The following is a 20,055-nucleotide window of genomic DNA, read 5'->3' on the forward strand; positions in this document are numbered from 1 at the left end:
GGTCCCATTATTAATTCCACAGATAATAAAACTGTTCATAGTCACAAGTAATTATTCCCAGACAATATCCTAGCCCAGATGCTAACTGGCAAATAATACTTGTGCTACAGCAGTGAATGACTGATGATGAAATCATCCCATCATCCAAATACACAGGCAATATGTTGAAATACAGGATTAGTGCAGTTCCAGGAATATTTAAGTAGCGTAATACAATCTAAAGCAAATCAATCCTTTCGCTTTACCCCAATCACTACCCAGAATTCTCCTCCCTTCAATGCAAGTGCACTAAAGTGTATTATCTATTACTTAATTTTGCAGCAATTCAGATCTTCAAGTGTATCTATAAATCCCAAAAATTCTACCAACTAAGAGGACACAGTAGGGACACAGTGACACTATCACTACTATGCCCTAACTTCAGAATATATCATTATGCTTTTTCCATCACTGAACAAAAGTCTTGGAATTCCTTGACTAACAATGCTTTTAGAGTACTTTCATCACAAGGACTAGTGATTCAAGTGGGCAGCTCACAACCATTCTTGAAAGGTTAAAAGAAATTTAACTTTGCCAGTGACAGAATAAATCCTAATAATAAAAAAGTATTTTAAAATTTATTCTAAGCACAGTCATCATACTGGATAACTCACAATGCAAAGCCCTGGGCATCACGGTAGATAGCAGTTAGCGCAACTCTATTACAGCTAAGTGTCAGAACTCGGAGTTCAATTCCGAAGTCACCTGCAAAGAGTTTACATGCCCTACCCATGAGAATGTGGGCTTCCTCTGGGTGCTTTGGTTTTTCCCCACAGTCCAAAGACATACTGGTTAGTAGGTTAATTGGTCAATGCACATCACCATTCTATGATTAGGCTAGGGTTAAATCACGCACAGATAGATAGATAGATAGATAGATAAATAAATAAAACGATCATATTACTGGAGAATTAGTCCTCAAGGGAGCAGCATTTTACTTCACACTCTAATATACTGCCTGTGCTTCCAGTGATGCCATGATTCATCTTAAATCTGATGCAGCAAGCAAATGGAACTTTAATCCAATTTCATACTGAATTGGTATCCACATTTTATGATTTTAATTTGCATTAAAATTGAAATTTTGAATACAACCCTTCAATGTTAAATAGCATGACTGGGTCCATTTACACAGACTAGCTTAGATAATCCTTCATCCAAGGAGTACAATGCAACCTTCACCATCACCTTTTACAGCTAAGTCTATCAACATTTTTGAGTTCATCGTCTTCAGCATAAATACAGAAATTTCTTCTGCAGGTACCTATAGAAGTAGCAATGGCTATATAGAGTTAATTTTCAAATACTAATGTATTTGACCTTTTCTGGTTTTCTTTTCTAAAAGTTAAATTGTCTGTGGAAACACACCTTTGAGCTCAGTAATAGTTTCTTCTCCTACGGTCCCATTATTCTGAGTAAACCTGTCAGAGCCTACTTCTAATGACTGTAGTAGAATTAGGTCAGTTCCTAATCATCAAGGGCTCTCACAATCCAGGACATGACCTCTTATCATTACCACCATCGGGGAGGAAGTACAAGAGCCAGAAGATCCACACTCAATGTTTTAGGAACAGCTTCTTCCCCTTGTTCATTAAATTTCTAAATAGTCACTGAATCCATGAACAATGCCTTGCTATTCCTCTTTCACACTAATTTTTTTTATAACCTCTAGTAATTTTAAGTCTATGCACTATATGCACTGTACACTGCTGCCACAAAATATCACGACATATGTAAGTGATAACAAAACCAACTCTGATTATTCTACACGTCCAGCATGTCCTACACTAAAATTCTACTCTACCATAAATCATCCAGTTTCATCTCATAAAAAAAAATTGCACTTTGGACAGTTGACATGCATCACTATATAAGACACTGAATCTAATACATCTTTTTTTGCACAATACAGTAATGTAACATTAAATGGCTTTGATCACATGCCTAGAATCTAAGTTACTTTTGCAGCAACAGCATTTTCCAAATGAACCAATGGATCATTGTTGTTTCTGATGCAAGTCCACAAATTAAAAACAAAGCACTGGAAAGCATATGCTGGTCATTGCCTTAGTATTATATGTACAGAGCCAATGCATTATAAACCTCACTGGATAAATCAATTTAATCAATTTTATCCATCATAACTTATATAACACAGGATAATGTCAATACCAAAAGTACAATCTAGAAAGTGATGCAATAAGGTGCTTGAAAGATGGGTGCTGGGACCACACATGACTCTAAACTGTTTCCATTACCACTCTAATAGACACCTAGCTCGAACCAGAATACTTCAGCTCACATGTCTATGACAAAATCATTTCATTTTTTAAAGATGAAATTATGCATGTGGGTGGACATAAAGTAAACTTATATTTTCCTTGATTAAAGATTAAGTAATAATATAACTGAATTGTTTAAGATCAGAATTTGATTGAGTCAGGCAGAGTGAAACTTCCTTTTGGTAGAGAAATCTAGAGGAAGAGTATATAACCTTAACATTAATGTGAGTCCATTCAGGGGCAGTGTTCGAAAGCATTACACTGAAACAGAAACATAGAAAACCTACAGCACAATACAGGCTGTGCCGAACATGTCCCTACCTTAGAAATTACTAGGCTTGCCTATAGCCCTCTATTTTACTAAACTCCATGTACCTATCTAAAAGTCTCTTAAAAGACCCTATCGTATCCACCTCCACCACCATTGCCGGCAGCCCATTCCACGCACTCACCACTCTCTGCGTAAAAAACTTACCCCTGACATCTCCTCTGTACCTACTCCCCACCACCTTAAACCTGTGTCCTCTTGTGGCAACCATTTCAGCCCTGGGAAAAAGCTTCTGACTATCCACACGATCAATGCCTCTCATCATCTTATACACCTCTAACAGATCACCTCTCATCCTCCGTCGCTCCAAAGAGCAAAGGCCGAGTTCACTCAACCTATTCTCATAAGGCATGCTCCCCAATCCAGGCAATATCCTTGTAAATCTCCTCTGCACTCTTTCTACGGCTAAGAAGGGGGAAATTTGCACGTCCTTCTTCTAAGCTGGTGATGGATTAGTCAAAAAATTGAACCATCAAGATAAAAAGAATTTTGTTAACAAGCAAATTATTGGTTACAAAACTAAGCATGCAACAGAGACAGGTCAGTCATATTTAACTGTGACAATAAGATGAGCTGAAATGGCTAAAATAATACTTTCTTCAAATCAAACACGTATCTGAGATACCTGATGCATCAAGATCAAGCATCACAATTAAATAGGCTCCCTACAACTGAAAAGGGAAAACAAATGCTGGAAATCTGAAACAAACAGAAAATGCAGGACACTAAGGTAGCATAATAGTAAGTGTGATATTATTACTGCTTGGGCATTGAAATTCCGAGATTAATTCTGATGCCATCTGTAAGACGTTTGTATATCCTTCTCGTGAGCATGTGGGTTTCCTCACATTTTCCAAAATCATGCCAGTTAGTAGGTTAATTGGTCATTGTAAATTGCTCTGTGATTAGACTAGGGTTAAATAGGTGGGGTGCTCGGTGGTGCAGCTTGTTGGGCCTGTTCCATGCTGTATCTCCAAATAAAAATATATTGAACAAGTTGCACTGCAGCAGTGGAAAAAAGAGAGCATATCAGGTTAATGACCTTGGGGGAAGAATGAAATGGATCAAGAAGGGTAGGAACAAGAGCAAGATCTTTCCTGGGCCCAACATATTGATGCAATTACAAAGAAGGCACATCAGCAGCTATATTTCATTGGGAGTTTGAGCAAACTTGTTATGTCACCAAAGAATTCAGCAAATTTCTTCTGATGTACCGTGGAAAGCATTCTAACTGGTTGCATCACCATCTGGTACGGAGGGGGCACTGCACAGGATCCAGAAAAGCAGCAGAATGTTACAAACTTTGCTAGCTCCATCATGGGTACTAGCCTCCTTAACATCGAGGACATCTTTAAAAGGATGCATCCATCATTGACACTCCATTGCCCAGGACATGCTCTCTTCTCATTGCTATCATCAAGGTAGTGGTACAGGATTCTAAAGACACATACTCAATACTTGAGGAACAGTTTCTTCCCCTCTGCCATCCAGATCTCTGAACAGACCATAAACCTATGTACATTACTTCTTTATTTTTTGCTCTTTTTGCACTACTTATTTAATTAAATATTTTTATATATTTTCTTACTAAAATCTATGTTTTTAATGCATTGCATTGTACTGCTGCCGCAAAACAACAAATTTCATGACATATGCCAGTGTTATTAAACCTGATTCTGATGCAAAAGGTATATTATAGTTGGAGACCAATAAATGTAGTAGCCCTGACAGAGAGATGATGAAGGTTTGTCACTGATGTCTATAAGAACAGTAAATATAGTTGGATGAATGAAAATAGATGGGAGTAGAATTACTGAAACTGTAAGATACATAACACAACTCCTGATGGAACTCAGAAACAAAAGAGAATGCTAGCAAGACAGACAACATGTGGAGAGAAAAAAAAGTTAACGATACAGATTAATGACCATACATCAAAATTGATTAATTCAATGTTGAATTTGGATAGTTATAGAGTCTCTCGACAGAAAATGGGATACTATTCCTTAAGCTTACTTTCCTCAGACCATGTCTCTTGGACAATGTCTCCCATCCACTATATAATGTACTGGGTGGGCACAGGAGTACATACAGCCAGAGACTCATTCCACCGAGATGCAACACTGAGCGTCATAGGAAGTCATTCCTGCCCGTGGCCATCAAACTTTTCAACTCCTCCCTTGGAGGGTCAGACACCCTGAGCCAATAGGCTGGTCCTGGACTTATTTCCTGGCATAATTTACATATTATTATTTAATTATTTATGGTTTTTTTTATATTGCTATATCTATACTCTATTCTTGGTTAGTGCAACTGTAACAAAACCCAATTTCCCTCGGGATCAATGAAGTATGACTGACCAATTCACATCAAGGAAAAGCATCTCATCTTCTGACCAGGAATTCCACATTCCTCAGGATTCACAATGAGTTCAACAATTTCAAATAAGCAGTTTTCCAGTTTGTGTCAGAAATGCTGAGTTTTGATGCAAGATTATTAACCTGTATTGTAAACCTTCTCTCTACAGATGGTGCCAAACCATCTGGGCATTTCCAGTAATCTCTTTTATTTTAAATTTCCAGCAACTACTATACTGTTCACCCAGTTCCACAATACATCTATTTCTTGTTCTCAGTTATCTCTCTGTATTTACATCTCCTCCATATAAACTGTGACAAGCCTTAACCACTCTGTCAGCTGGTACCTTCACTTCTGTCATTGTATTTCTCTTGGTCTCATTCTTTTCAGACATTCCCTTTGCTCTCTCCACCCCTCTTGCTTCTCTGCAACTTAAAACTGGTTTGGTTTCTAACTTTTCCTTGTTCTAATCAAGTCATCTGTCTGAACGGTAACCTTGTATCTCTCCACTAATGCCAAATGACCTGCTTCATACTTCCCCATTTTCTGGCTTTATTTCAAGCTGCACACAATCATTCCTTAAAGTCATGCATAAAGATTAACAGGAGATACAAAAGTAGGAGATGCTGGAACCTGGATCATCAAACAAACACCTGCAGGAACTCAGTGTGCCAAGCAGCATCTGTAGAGGGAAATGAATTGTTGGCATTTTGGGTTGAAACCCTGCATTAGGATGGAGGATTTTGATGCACAATATCAACATTTCCAGCCCCCCCTCCACTACCATCCCTCATCCACAGAAACAGGCACAATTCAACCCAAAGAGTTCCTCCAGCAGACTGTTCGTTTCATGAAGATTAGCATCTTGTTAATATATTGTTAATATATTAAGGTGTGTGGAAGGGGTTTGGGGAGGGGGATTAACTTTTTTTTTTTAAGCGTGTCGTACCAGACATTCAGCCATTCTTGGCTGGCATATGGTGTTAGGATTAACCAGGTCACGCTATGAACATTTCTGACTCGACCCTTGTATTTTTTTTACAAGGCCAAGTGGCTAGCTCAACACTCAACCCGGCACGGATGGAAAGCGTGCTCAGGGGTGGCCCGACCTGAATTCGAACTCTCATTTCACTTATGCTAATCCAATTTTCCCTATATCTGCTTAACTTGAACATGCACTTTTTGACTTTCTAAAAACTGGTAATGCATACTATATCATGTCAAGAAATACTCTGATCTTATCTGCTCAATACCTCAGACAAAATGAAGATATCAGGGGAATTACTATTAAAGGGACAGAGCATAAATTGGCCTGTTACGCAGATGACATTTTGATCTATCTAGGGCAACCAACATACTCTTTACCTAAATTGATGCAATCCTTTGAACAATATGGTCAATTATCAGGATACAAGATCAACATAGATAAAACCCAATTACTTTCATATAACTATAGCCTATCAAGAGAAAGTGAAAGTAGATATCCCTTGGCATGGCAAACAGTCTTTCAAATATTTGGGCATCGCCATGCCAAAAGATTTGGCAAAATTATCAGAATGAAATTATTTGCCTATATATATATAAAAAATTAAGGAAGACATAACAAGATGGAATCTAATTCCTTTCTTTAGTCTCAGTTCAAGGATTGAATCTATTAAAATGAACATATTGCCCAGGCTATATCTCTTTCAGACCCTACCAATAGAGATTAACCAAAATCAATACAATGAATGGCACAAAATGTTATCAAGGTATATATGGCAAGGTAAAAGACCTAGAGTTCGTCTCAAAATTTTGCAATTAGCCAAGGAAAAGACGGGATGGGGCCTACCTTCTCTTCGAGATTATTATTTTGCAGCACAGATGAGAGCTGTGATATGCTGGTGCAACCCATCATAATGACGCTGAATGGAAAAACATTGAGAAGAAGATACCTTCCATCTCCATTCAGGTAATTTTGGCTGATAGCAATCTACAAAGTTATATAAATACTATTGATAACCCATGGGTGAAATGGACTCTTAAAATATGGAAAACTATAATAAAAGAATACAAACTAGAGGGAGATATTGTAATTCTTGAATGGTGTGCATATGATTCGGATTTTACGCCGAATAAACTGGATGCTAGGTTTAAGGACTGGACAGCTAAAGGAATAACAGCTCTATGCAATATAATGAAAGGAGGAACACTGTTCAGTTTTGAAATGCTTAAAGAGAAATACTTATTAGAAAAACAAGATTTTTATCAGTATTTGCAGATGCAACATTATGTTAATAGGTGGGTGAAAAATGTAACTGAGGCAAGTACATGTTTGATAGAACTGTTTAGAAAAGCATATAATTCAGATAACGGTAGTAGAATCATTTCAAGCGTGTATAAGGGTCTGTCAAATCTTAAAACACACTCAACTTCATACACTATAACAAGATGGGAGAAGGAAGGAGGGATAACTATATCTGAGGAATATTGGACAATAATATGGAGGTAACAATGGAAGTGTACCAGCTCACAGAAATGGAGGGAGTTCGGGTGGAAAAAACCTGATAAGATATCTTATTACACCCTCTCAAAAATCCATTATGATCGCAACCTCCCTGTTTGCTGGAGAAACTGTGGGTATCAAAATGCAAACCATTACCATATTTTCTGGGATTGCCCCGTTATCAAAGACTATTGGAGTGGGATACACAATGCCCTACAAGACATCTTTAAATGTGAAATACCCTTAGAAAGAAAGACCATATATTTTGGGTATACACTTCAAGAATGGTTGAAAAGAGATATTTAATGAATATACTGCTAGTGGCTGGTAAAAAGACACTTACCAGGAAATGGTTATCACAGGAGAGCCCAACTTTAAACGCTTAGATGGAAATTACAATGGACATTGACAAAATGGAGAAGATAACAGCATCTGTCAATCATAAATTTGGAACAATTTGATTCATACTGGGAAAAATGGTTTAACTACATAACACCCCATAGGCCTGATTTTATTCACACAAATCAATGATTATGTTGTAAAAAAAAGATCACTCCCTACTTGTACATAGTTTTCTTCTTGTTTGTTCTTTCTTTTCTGTAAGTGTATACCTCAGATAAATACTATGTGGAGATTTGTGGCAAACATGAATATATGTTATATACATACAGTATCTGAAATACATCTTATGGAAATGTTTGTATGATGCTGAATTTCAATAAAAAAATTACAAAAAAAAGAAAGAACTACAGGTGTCTCACGCTTTTCGAACGTTCGCTTTACGAAACCTCACTGTTACGAAAGACCTACATTAGTACCGTTTTCACTTTCAGAAAGTGTTTTCACTGTTACAAAAAAAAATCAGTGCACGAAAAAATCAGCGCGCAATAAAAGGCAGCGCGAGCCCCGAGCAGCTGCTCTCCCCCGGATTCGGAACGGCATTGCTTAAACACAAGCCTGTGAGCAGCCGTTTGCAAGATGAGTTCTGAGGTATCGGAAAAGCCTGAAAGAGCTCGTAAGGGTGTTACACTTAGCGTAAAACTAGACATAATTAAGTGTTTCGATTGTGGCGAACCAAGTAAGGACAAGCAACATACATCAAAGTTGCTGGTGAACGCAGCAGGCCAAGCAGCATCTATAGGAAGAGGCGCAGTCGACGTTTCAGGCCGAGACCCTTCGTCAGGACTAACTGAAGGAAGAGTGAGTAAGGGATTTGAAAGCTGGAGGGCAACGTGAGTTTGGCTTGTGGGAGCTAACGAACATGATGTTGAAGAGGTTTTGGTATCCCATGACCAAGAACTGACAGATGAAGAGCTGATGCAATTGGAAGAAAAATGGATAACAATCGAAACCAAATGAGTAATGATAAAGTACGACTTTAATTTTGAAAAGGTACGTCGCTTTAGGAGATATTTGCAGGATGGTTTGAGTCCTTACAAAGAACTGTGTGATAGAAAAATGCACGAGGCTCAGCAGTCAAGCAAGCCTTCCACATCAGCCACAGCAGACGACGAAGCTCAACCTTCGACATTCAGGCAGGCAGAGATAGAAGCTGAGCTGCCTGCTCTAATGGAAACAGACGATGACGAGATGACACCCCAGTGTCCCACCACCCCAACCCCCAGGCTACGGACAGATACCGATTCGTGGAGAATGCAACGGTAGCCGGGAAGCACACAGCACATCTTTAAGAAAAAAGCCGAAATAAACATGCTAATTAATTGGGTGCCGCCCGACATGTAATTGTCAGCCCAGATCAGAGGCGACGCAATCGGCACTGATCTGGGCTGACAATTACGTGTCGGGCGGCACCTAATTAATTAGCTTGTTTATTTTGTTTTTTTTTCTTAAAGATGTGCTGTGTGCCTCCCAACTACCGCTGCATTCCTGCATGCTTCGTGGCAATGTATCACTCGGCAGCCTGGAGGGTGGGGGGCCACTGCACCATCCCAACCTGTGACAACTCAGTCTAACACACCATCATCAGTGTGCTCGGCAAGCTATCTTCCCAATTCCGGTATGTGATACTACACTGTACATACATTATTTCTACTTTATATTGGCTGTGTATTTTTACGTGTTATTTGGTATGACTTGGCAGCTTCATAGCTTAAAGGTTACTGGAGAGCGCTTGCGCCATGTTTTTGCCAACAGCGCTTGTGTGAGATTTTCTGCCGACAGCGCTTGTGCGAGATTTTCGCTACGGAGAACAGTTTAGCAATGATTGTGGAAAAGTATTTCTATTTTATCTAGGCTGTGTACTTATCATATCATTCCTACTTTTACTATATGTTACTGTTATTTTAGGTTTTATGTGTTATTTGGCATGATTTGGTACGTTATTTTTGGGTTTGCAAACGCTCACAAAATTTTCCCATATAAATAAATGGTAATTGCTTTTTCGCTTCACGACATTTCGGCTTACGAACCGTTTCATAGGAACGCTCTAACTTCAGATGGCGGGGGAAACCTGTATTTTGATCTTAAAATGCATATCCAAAACAATCGGAATACTCATTCAAAGCAAGTTTAATTTTGTGGTGGGGGGTGTGGCAAAGAAGGATTGAAATGAGCAATGAAGTATTTTCCTCCCAAACACATTAGATTTGCTGTTGCCTGGTGGGTATGAAAGCCTGTAATATAAAGCTTCTTCATTTAGTGCAACAGATTACTGTAAACACTTGGAGGTTGGGGATCGCATAGCTGCAACGTAAACAGTGGATGAGTGAAATTAAATTATCATAGTTTATAAATCCCTATTTTATTATAGATAACATTACTTGTAACATAATGATTGAACAAAGTATAAATTATTGCAAATTTAGCTCAAATTCTTGGATTGTGGATTCAATTACGTCAGGCTGGAAGGAATTACCAAGGTACAGTAAGATATGGTCATGATAAAATCCAAAAGCTAGAACATGGACCCTGAACACTAAAGCACAGGTTACTAAGCCAAGGAAAATCAGAGGTTAATGGCAATATAGTATTTTGAAAAGGCAAGGACAGAAACTCAGGAGCAAGTAAGCTCAAAAACACAAAACATGCAATAAAATGCACAAGTGTAAATTCACTACGGAAATAATAAAAACATCTAGGTAGCACATCCAAATTTCAAAAAGTTTGGTTTTTCCCATTTGTACCTTTCTAAGAAAACTGGAGCTAAGCTTTTCAAAACTTTTGTCATAAAACTACTCCGGGATCATGCCTTCAACTTGTTGGCAACTTCTGTATTCCACTGCCAGGGTAATAAAGACAAACATCCCGCTGTCTTCCTCCATTCAACATCTTCAGTTTAATGATACCTGCATTACTCTCTAGAACAACATGTCAATCTCCACTAAAACAATGTTCGACTTACATATTCTTGCCACCAAAGTGGATAATCTCAGATTTCCTTACGATGTATTTCAAACAGCAATCCCATGCTCAAACTCAACCAATCTATATCCCTTTGTGGACTCTGTTCTCTTCACAACATGCTTCCTCACCTCTCTTTGCAGAGACAGAAAATCTGACAACACAATCAATCCCTTCATCCAAGCCTTTAGTAAAAATTATAAAAAGTTGAGACCGCATCACTGATCCTTGTGGAACTTTTACTTACAGCATGCCAACCTGAAAATGCCCCAGTTAGTTGGACAATTCACAAATGTTATTCCACAAGGTATATGGTATCCTACTAAATGTTTTCTGGAGATCTAAATATACTATATCTTCTGGTTCCCTTTATCAAACCTGCCCAATAGATCCACATCTTTTCACATCACTACTTAACCTTGTGTTGACCTTCTGCTACCATCATTTTAATAACTGATTCTAGCAGTTTACTCCATGACAGATGTTAGGCCAGCTGCCTTTTTTTACATACCCATTCCTAAACAGGGATAATACTTCTGCAATTTCTAATCCCCTGGGATGTTTGCAGAAGCTAAGGAATTTCAGAGGATCATAACCAATGCATCCACCGCCTCAAAAGAATATCAAGATACAGACAATCAGGTCCAGAGGACACAAACTGAATTTTTCTTTGACATTTTATTTGGTCATTTGTTTATCCAATTTATTTATAGATTAAAGGCAAGGAAAATTATAGAGTTTGTTAAATATGCTAATTTTCTGATTTACACTTTACCCTAAATTGTCACTGTTATCTAGGCAACGATACAAAGTCCCATCCTATCTAGTTCCACCCAAATGTATTCTACTTCATGTTCCAAGCTAAGATCCTTTCCATTACTTTATCTCATCCTCTATTATAAGGGCTGCTCCTCCTCCTCCATATTGCCTCTCTCCTGAAAGCAAACTGGAAAATGCAATTGCCCACATCATTTGACACATATCTGTTATCAATATCTGTTATCAATTTGTCCATCTTGATATAAATGTGTGCTTTCAGATTAAGGGTCTTCAACGTTTCCTTTTTACTATTTTTCTCTACTCTAATTGGTGTGAAGAAGAAAGCATTAGGTTCAAGCTACAACAGGATGATAGATATAGACAGACAGATGGATAGATACTTTATTGATCCCAAAGGAAATTAGTGTCACAGTAGCACGGATATACAAGGATACAAATATAAGAAAGAATAAAAAATAAGTTACCTCAAACAGTCTACCAGGAGACAATCATCACAGGCTATAGGTTGACTCATTATAGAGCCCAACAGCCGAGGGTATGAATGACCTCATATAGTGCTCTTTGGAGCAGCACAGTTGTCTTAGTCTATTACTAACAGTGCTCCTCTGTTCAGCCAAGGTGGCAAGCAGAGGGTGAGAAACATTGTCCAGAATTGCCAGGATTTTCCGGAGGGTACTTTGTTCTGCAACAACCTCCAGTATGTCCAGTTTGACTCCTATAACAGAGCCGGCCTTTCTAATCACTTTATTGAGTCTGTTGGCATCACCCATGTTGATGCCATTATCCCAGCACACCACAGCATAGAAGATTGTGCAGCCAACAACAGACTGGTAGAACATGTGAAGGAAAGGGCCTTCATTCTCCAAAGGACTCCAGTCTCCTCAGTAAGTAGAGGCAACTCTGCTCACAGCCTCAGTGTCGGTGCTCCATTCAAGTCTGTCATCCACTTGTAGGTCCTCACCACATCCACGTCCTCACGACCAATAGCAATAGCGAGCAGTGCAGGCTTAGTCTTCCTAAAGTCCATCACCAATACCTTTGTCTTTCTGATGTTGAGCTGCAGATGATTCAGCTTGCACTATTTGACAAAATCCTCCACCTGTATTCATCTAACTGTCCTTCCTTTGTACACCCAACTATTGCTGAATCAGAGAATTTCTGCAGATGACATGACTCACTGCTATATCTAAAGTCTGAGGTATACAGGGTAATCAGGAAGGGAGCCAATACAGTCTCCTTTGGGGCCCTAGTGCTGCTTATAGCCATGCCTGACACACAGCTCTGAAGCTACACAAACAGTGGTCTGTCATTCAGGTAGTCCATTATCGTGATACAATGGAAGTGCCAATCTGCATTGAACGGAGCTTTTCCCCCAGCAATGAGGGCTGTATGGAATTGAAGGCACTTGAGAAATCTAAAAACATGATCCTCACAATGCCGCCCTGCTTAAACAAATGGGAGTAGGCTCGCTGACTCCAGTGTGCTCATGGTAGGCAAACTGCAGGGGATCGAGACCTGATCTGACCAGGGATCAGAGGTGAGTCAGGACCAGCCTCTCTAGAGTCTTCATGATGTGAGGTCAGGGCCACGGGATGGTAGCCATTCAAGACTTTCGGTGGGCCCTTCTTGGGTGCTGGGACCACACATGATGTTTTCCCACCATAGTCGGGACCCTTTCCAGGGCTGATTTTGCATTTGCTTTTAGAGATGCAAAACCATTGGCCTCATCTGCAAAGCATCTGATTTCTGCATTCAGCAAGTGAACAGAAGCAACTTTTTTATTATTGGGAATATTGTTCAGTCTGTAGATTCACATCCTGATGGAGATTGGCAAAAATATCATAGAAGTGGTTTAAACTTACATCCCAAAACACAACACATCAGTAATTAATAAATTCCAATTTTGATCCACATCCTCTTACAGATCAGTTTTGATGATAAAATTATCTTAAGAATTCACACTAGGAATTATTCTTATTTAATCAAATGAAATCATATGGCACATTGACATAAACAAAGAATCTCTGCTGAATTAGTAGGACATCAAACAATTCAGGTAAATTGGTTTATACCACTTATGCTGACCAGTTCTGAGGCAGGCTCAAATGGAGCACTTGTGCCTCAAGGATCTCCCGAATTCTGTGGCATTTAGACTCATTCTGCATCTTATACGTACTATAAGAGGGGTGATTGATAAGTTTGTGTCCTAAAGTAGGAGTCAATTTTAGAAAATTCACCATAGCCCCCTCCTACATTTACACACTTAGTCCAGCGGTTGTGGAGCATATGGGATCTTGGACCTCCAGGAAGTGTCCACAGCAGAGGTGATTGATAAGTTCGTGACCTAAGCTAGAAGGCGATGAGTTATACAGCTCTCATTACATGCACATGCAGGTCAACTCTTTGAGTGATTATGCAGAAAGTCTGAAGTTAATAACTCATCATCTCCTTCTACCGTAGGCCACAAACTTATCAAGCACCCCTGCTGTGGACACTTTCTGCAAGTCCAAGATCTGTATGCTCTATGACCGCTGGACTAAGTGTGTAAATGTAGGAGGGGACTATGTTGAAAAATAAATGTGCTAGGTTTTCTAAAATTGAGTCTGTCTACCTTAGGCCACCAACTTATCAATCACCCCTCGTATATAACATTTACCAAAATTTGTTCACTATGTTTTCATGCATGAAACAATGACAGAAAAACTACTAGATTTATTGGAGGAAACAACTGTAATGTTAACATCAAGAATGGTCTAACAAAGCATCAAAAAAATGCCATGCCCGAAGCATAAACACTGCAAAAAATATAGCACCTTGCAATAAGCAGAAAAGAAAGTGTAAGCCTTATCAAATCTTTGAAAACAATCCCAAAGTTTCCAGTATTTCTCCCTGCAATCATCTATCACGAATATCTTGCAATTAGATACTTGAAATTCAAAAACATTACATAAACATTATGTAACTTAAAAAATTTATCCACTGGAAGGGGGTGAATGGAAAAAAATCTTTTAAAAAATTACATCTCTTGCTACTGTATGATGAGGGATAATCAACCATTAATGTCTGAAACCGGTTTGTGGCATACTACAGCAGGTATACATTTTGTTCTTTTCTCTTTATGAGTGGAGAGTTAGCAATAAAAATGTGTATAAAATTTGTGACAGACTTAAATGTATTGAAAGGGATGACTGCAAAAGCAGACCAGAGGCTGAGTACCCCTTGGCGAATCTTTTCCACTGTCTTCAAGACATGTCAGGAACATCGTAGAATATTCACTACTTGCCTGGATGGGTTCACCTCCAATAACTCAAGAAGCTCAACAATATCCTGGTCAAGACCATTGAGCATACTAGCACCCTTTTTACTACTCTAAACACCTTCCCCCTGCACAAGTTAACCTACACCATACACAAAACTCGCTTGTGCTTTGAAGTGCTTGCTGTCGTTAACTCAAGTTTCAGAAACATACAGGGAAAATAAATCATTGCTGCCGAGTAGACCATGAGTTCACTGCCAAGTCTGAAATGTTGATCTAATACTATTCTTGTTCAGTCAAAGGCTGTGGTGGCAGACTTGAGGCAGTGAGTAAATCTGTCACTGATATTCAGCTTTGCTGAGCAGTTCTTCCCAAGCTATGTAGAGCCAATTACTGTTTGCCAGCAACTTGTCATGGAACTTTATTGCTGGGCATTGGAATTAATCTTATACCTTATTTTCTTAATTTTTACAGCAAGCCTATTCTTAGGTGTGTTTTGATAAACATATCAACAATGACTTGGAACTCAGCCTCCAAGTCTTTACATATAGAACTGTCATTTGCATTCAGCAACTCAATGATTTAGACAGGAGCTGGGGCAACAGAGATTGGAATATTTCCTTTTCACCCAATAATGTAGCTCCTTTCCAGAGAGAGATGAAGTGTAATTCTGCAAAAAGGCTATTTTTCCAGTTTGCCTTCCTTGGCTCCAATCTGCATTGAGATTAGGTTTGTCTTCATCTTGTAGCAGAGGTTGATAAATGTAAAAGTGAAGACAAATTTCTTAGGGCAGCCAAACATGAGAATGACTCTCCACAGCTCTCCTCAGTTCAGAAAGTCAATGTGTTTTTTTTTGTTATGAGTGTTAAGATTACTTAAAAAGACACCTATGTATGATGCCGCTTTCTGCGTTTTACAAATGCAGGTCAAAAAAAAGCTTTAACTCCCTCTACAGATACTATTATTTGATTTCTGTATTAGAAAATATAGAGCATCAAGTATCTTTATGACTAATGCAAAAAATTTTAAAATACGTAGATGTGCTAATGCCAAGATAAATTTAAAAGAAAGATCTCGACAGACCAAACATACCACTATACTTCTGTGATTGTCCTTTTCTTATCAGTTCAGTGAAAACTCTTGTGAAACTATGACCAAATTAACCATTAATGAATCCTCAATTTTAAAGTCAAGACTGGGAATCTGATTGCAAATGCCTGAAAATTGCTGGGCAAATTGATAACTTCCCTAGTGATATAGATGGCATAATCCTATCAATGTGGATATCTTAATAAAACATACCAAGGTTGTGATTGTATAGCCATTCAAGTCTGGCGACCCAGGCGTGTACCAGAAAACCAGGTATGATTTGCGGAAGGCTATTTCAAGGGTGAAGAGATCATTTTGAAAAAGGTTGGTGGCAAAATCAGATGCACGGCAACTCTGGCAAGGTCTGCAAGACATTACCTCCTACAAAGCGAAACCCAACAGCATAAATGGCAGCAATATTTCACTACCAGATGAACTCAACGCCTTCTATGCCAGCTTTGAAAGGGAGAACACAACTACAGCTGTGAAGATCCCTGCTGCACCCGATGCCCCTGTAATCTCCATCTCAGAGGCCGATGTTAAGCTGTCTTTAAAGAGAGTGAATCCTCACAAAACAGAAGGTCCAGATGGAGTACCTGGTAAGGCTCTGGAAACCTGTGCCAACCAACTAGTGGGAGTATTCAAGGACATTTTCAACCTCTCACTGCTATGGGCAGAAGTTCCCACTTGCTTCAAAAAGGCAACAATTATACCAGAAGAAGAATAATGTGGGCTGCCTTATTGACTATCGCCTGGTAGCACTCACATCAACAGTGATGAAATGCTTTGAGAGGTTGGTCATAATTAGACTGAACTGCCTCAGCAAGTTTCTGGGCCCACTGCAATTTGCCTATCGCCGCAACAGGTCAACAGCAGACACAATCTCAATGGCTCTCCACCTGGACAACACAAACACCTACGTTACGATGCTGTTCATCAACTATAGCTCAGCATCTAATACCATCATTCCCACAATCCTGATTAAGAAGTTGCAGAACCTGGGCCTCTGTACCTCCCTCTGTAACTGGACCCTTGACTTCCTAACCAGAAGACCACAATCTGTGCAGATTGTTGATAACATATCCTCCTCACTGATGATCAACACTGGTGCACCTCAGGGGTGTGTGCTTAGCCCACTGCTCTACTCTCTATATACACATGCCTGTGTGGCTAGGCATAGCTCAAATACCACCTATCAATTTGCTGATGATACAACCATTGTTGGTAGAAACTCAGGAGGTGACGTGAGATATGCCAACTAGTGGAATGGTGCCGCAGCAACAACCTGGCACTCAACGTCAGTAAGATGAAAGAACTGATTGTGTACTTCAGGAAGGGTAAAACGAAGGAACACATACTAATCTCCAGAAGTGGAGAGAGTGAGCAGCTTCAAGTTCCTGGGTATCAAGATCTCTGAGGATTTAACCTGGTCCCAAGATATCAATGTAGTCATAAAGAAGGCAAGACAACAGCTATACTTCATTAGGAGTTTGAAGAGATTTGGCATGTCAACAAATACACTCAGAAACTTCTATAGTTGTACCATGGAGAGCATTCTGACAGGCTGCATCACTGTCTGGAATGGAGGGGCTACTGCACAAGACCGAAAGAAGATGCAGAAGGTCGTAAATAGAGTCAGGTCCATCTTGGGTACTAGCCTACAAAGTACCCACAACATCAGGGAGCGGTGTCTCAGAAAGGCAGTGTCCATTATTAAGGACTTCCAGCACTCAGGACATGCCTTCTTCTCACTGTTACCATCAGATAGGAGGTACAGAAGCCTGAAGGCACACACTCAGTGATTCAGGAACAGCTTCTGCCTCTCTGCCATCCGATTCCTAAATGGAGATAGAATCTTTGGACACTACCTCACGTTTCAAAAAAATATATAGCATTTCTGATTTTGCAAGTTTTTAAAAAATCTATTCAATATATGTAATTGATTTGCTTGTTTATTATTAATATTTTTATTTTTTTCTCTGATAATGTATTGAACTGATGCTGCAAAGTTAACAAATTTCGCATCACATGATAATAAACCTGATTCTGATTCTGCTAATAAAATTCTGTTCACAATTCTCCTTAAATCTCCAACTTTTTCAAAAGGCAGGAGATGGAATAACTGCTCTTTTCTGTGAAGTTTTGTACCTCAAACCAAAAAATTCAATATTTAACTATTTAGTTATCAATAGTTATTCAAACATCTATCTTCTGGAATTAGAGTTTTTTATAATTCTGTATATGAAATATTAGCCAGCTGGAGATGTAATAGCACCAGCACTGGACTTCGAAGCAAATGGTCATGGGTTTGAACCCAGTCGGCTCCTTTCAAATTAGCCTCATAAAACAGTCAAGTGCTACGGAAATGCTACAAAAATGCAACTCAATGTGGCTAGGTGTAAAAAGGAACAATATGAAATACACAGACCAAATTATCCTTAAATTATATTTTCTGATACTGCTGCATTAGTGTCCTGAACATCTTAAAAGTTCTAGTACAAGATATAACAGATGGCATTCTAAAGTAATATCTGAAAACAATTAGAATTAGTTAACATTTGATCACTTTAGAAATGTGCATATCTTTAAAGTAAATTAGCTTTCAATATAAAAATAACTGACCTGTGAAATTAATTCAGAACTTTTACATACAGGGAAATGCATAATGGTAATTCGTTTAGGTACTGAGAAACAGTGAAGAGTTTTTGTTTGCATGCATCAGCAGATCATTCCATATACAGGTACACTGAGGTGGTACAAAAGGAAGACAAAACACAATATACAATATAGTGTTAAAGATAAAGAAAGTGCAGTGCCACCAGATAGACAAATAAAATGCTAGGGTCATGATGATGTAGATTGAGAGATCAAAAGTTTATTTTAACATACAAGGGGTCAATTGAAGTGTCTTATAATAACAGTGCAGAAGCTGTCCCTGAACCTGGTGGTATGTGTTCTCAAGTTTTTCTACTGCCTGACAGAAGGGGGAAGAAGAAAGAATGAGCAGAGTGGCAAAGTCTTAATACAACGGATGGTTTTCCCCGTGGAGGAGAGGCTGGGTTTTGAGAGGGACTGGGATACATTCACAACTTTCAACAATTTCTTATGGCCTTGGGTAGAGCAGTTGTCATACCAAGCAATGATGTACCCTAATAGGATGCTTTCTAATGGTGCATCTGTAAAAATTAAGAGGGTCATAGGGGACATATTGAATATTCTTAGCTTTCTGAGGAAGTAAAGGCACAGATCTTTCAGGATACAAAATGTTTTATGGGCTAATACACAAACAAGTGAAATATCAAATTCCATGTCTCCAGCTTGAAGAATTACACAATCATACAGCACCAAAGGTCTTCATGGGAATGTTTAAAGATGATTGCAATATTCAGTTAAATTCTCAAGTCCTCAGGTAGTGTCCCAGAAGACAGAACACTTGAGACATGAGCTGATATGTCACAACGGACCTTCACAACCCCAAGTGCAAAATAATGAACAGCTCCTTCTTTGCTTAACATTAATAAATCTGACACAATTAGAATTCTGAAAAGTCACTTTTTAGAATCCAGACTAAATCAGTCACATAAATACTGCAATTGCATCAGGTCAGAGATAAAGTATTCTAATATGAAGAACACATCTTTTGAATCTTTCCATCATCTTCAAGGCACTAATTAGGAATGTGATGTCATCTTCTTACCTAGATAAATACAGTTCAAACAACACTCAAGCAGGTTGACACAAGACAAAGCACCTATTTGACTGGCTCACCTTGAAACATTATCACCTTCCATAAATGCCACAACTTTGCTGCAACATAAATCAGCACAGAGCACTGTAGCAGGTCTCCAAGATTTCAACCGTTACTTCAATACAATGCCAGCAATGTCTCTATCCCCAAATGAATAACTAAATAGGGAAATGAATGAAAAAACCCTAACATTCACCCCCACAACTGCATAAACACAAAGATATATAGGAACACTAAAATTTACAAGATCCTCTTAGGTTACACACCATCCTGACTTGGAAAGGTGTCAACAATCCTCCATTATTACCGAGTTGAGATTTTGGTACTCAT

At 38.9% G+C, this 20,055-nt stretch overlaps 1 protein-coding gene across 2 annotated transcripts in view; it reads right to left on the reverse strand.

Annotated features, from left to right (window-relative positions):
• Positions 1–20,055, reverse strand: part of LOC134350741 (son of sevenless homolog 1) — a 204,921-nt gene that overhangs the window by 182,069 nt on the left and 2,797 nt on the right. The gene's annotated exons all lie outside the window — the stretch shown is intronic.

The sequence above is a fragment of the Mobula hypostoma genome, chromosome 8 (assembly GCF_963921235.1).
Source record: "Mobula hypostoma chromosome 8, sMobHyp1.1, whole genome shotgun sequence".
Classification (NCBI taxonomy): Eukaryota; Metazoa; Chordata; class Chondrichthyes; order Myliobatiformes; family Myliobatidae; genus Mobula; species Mobula hypostoma.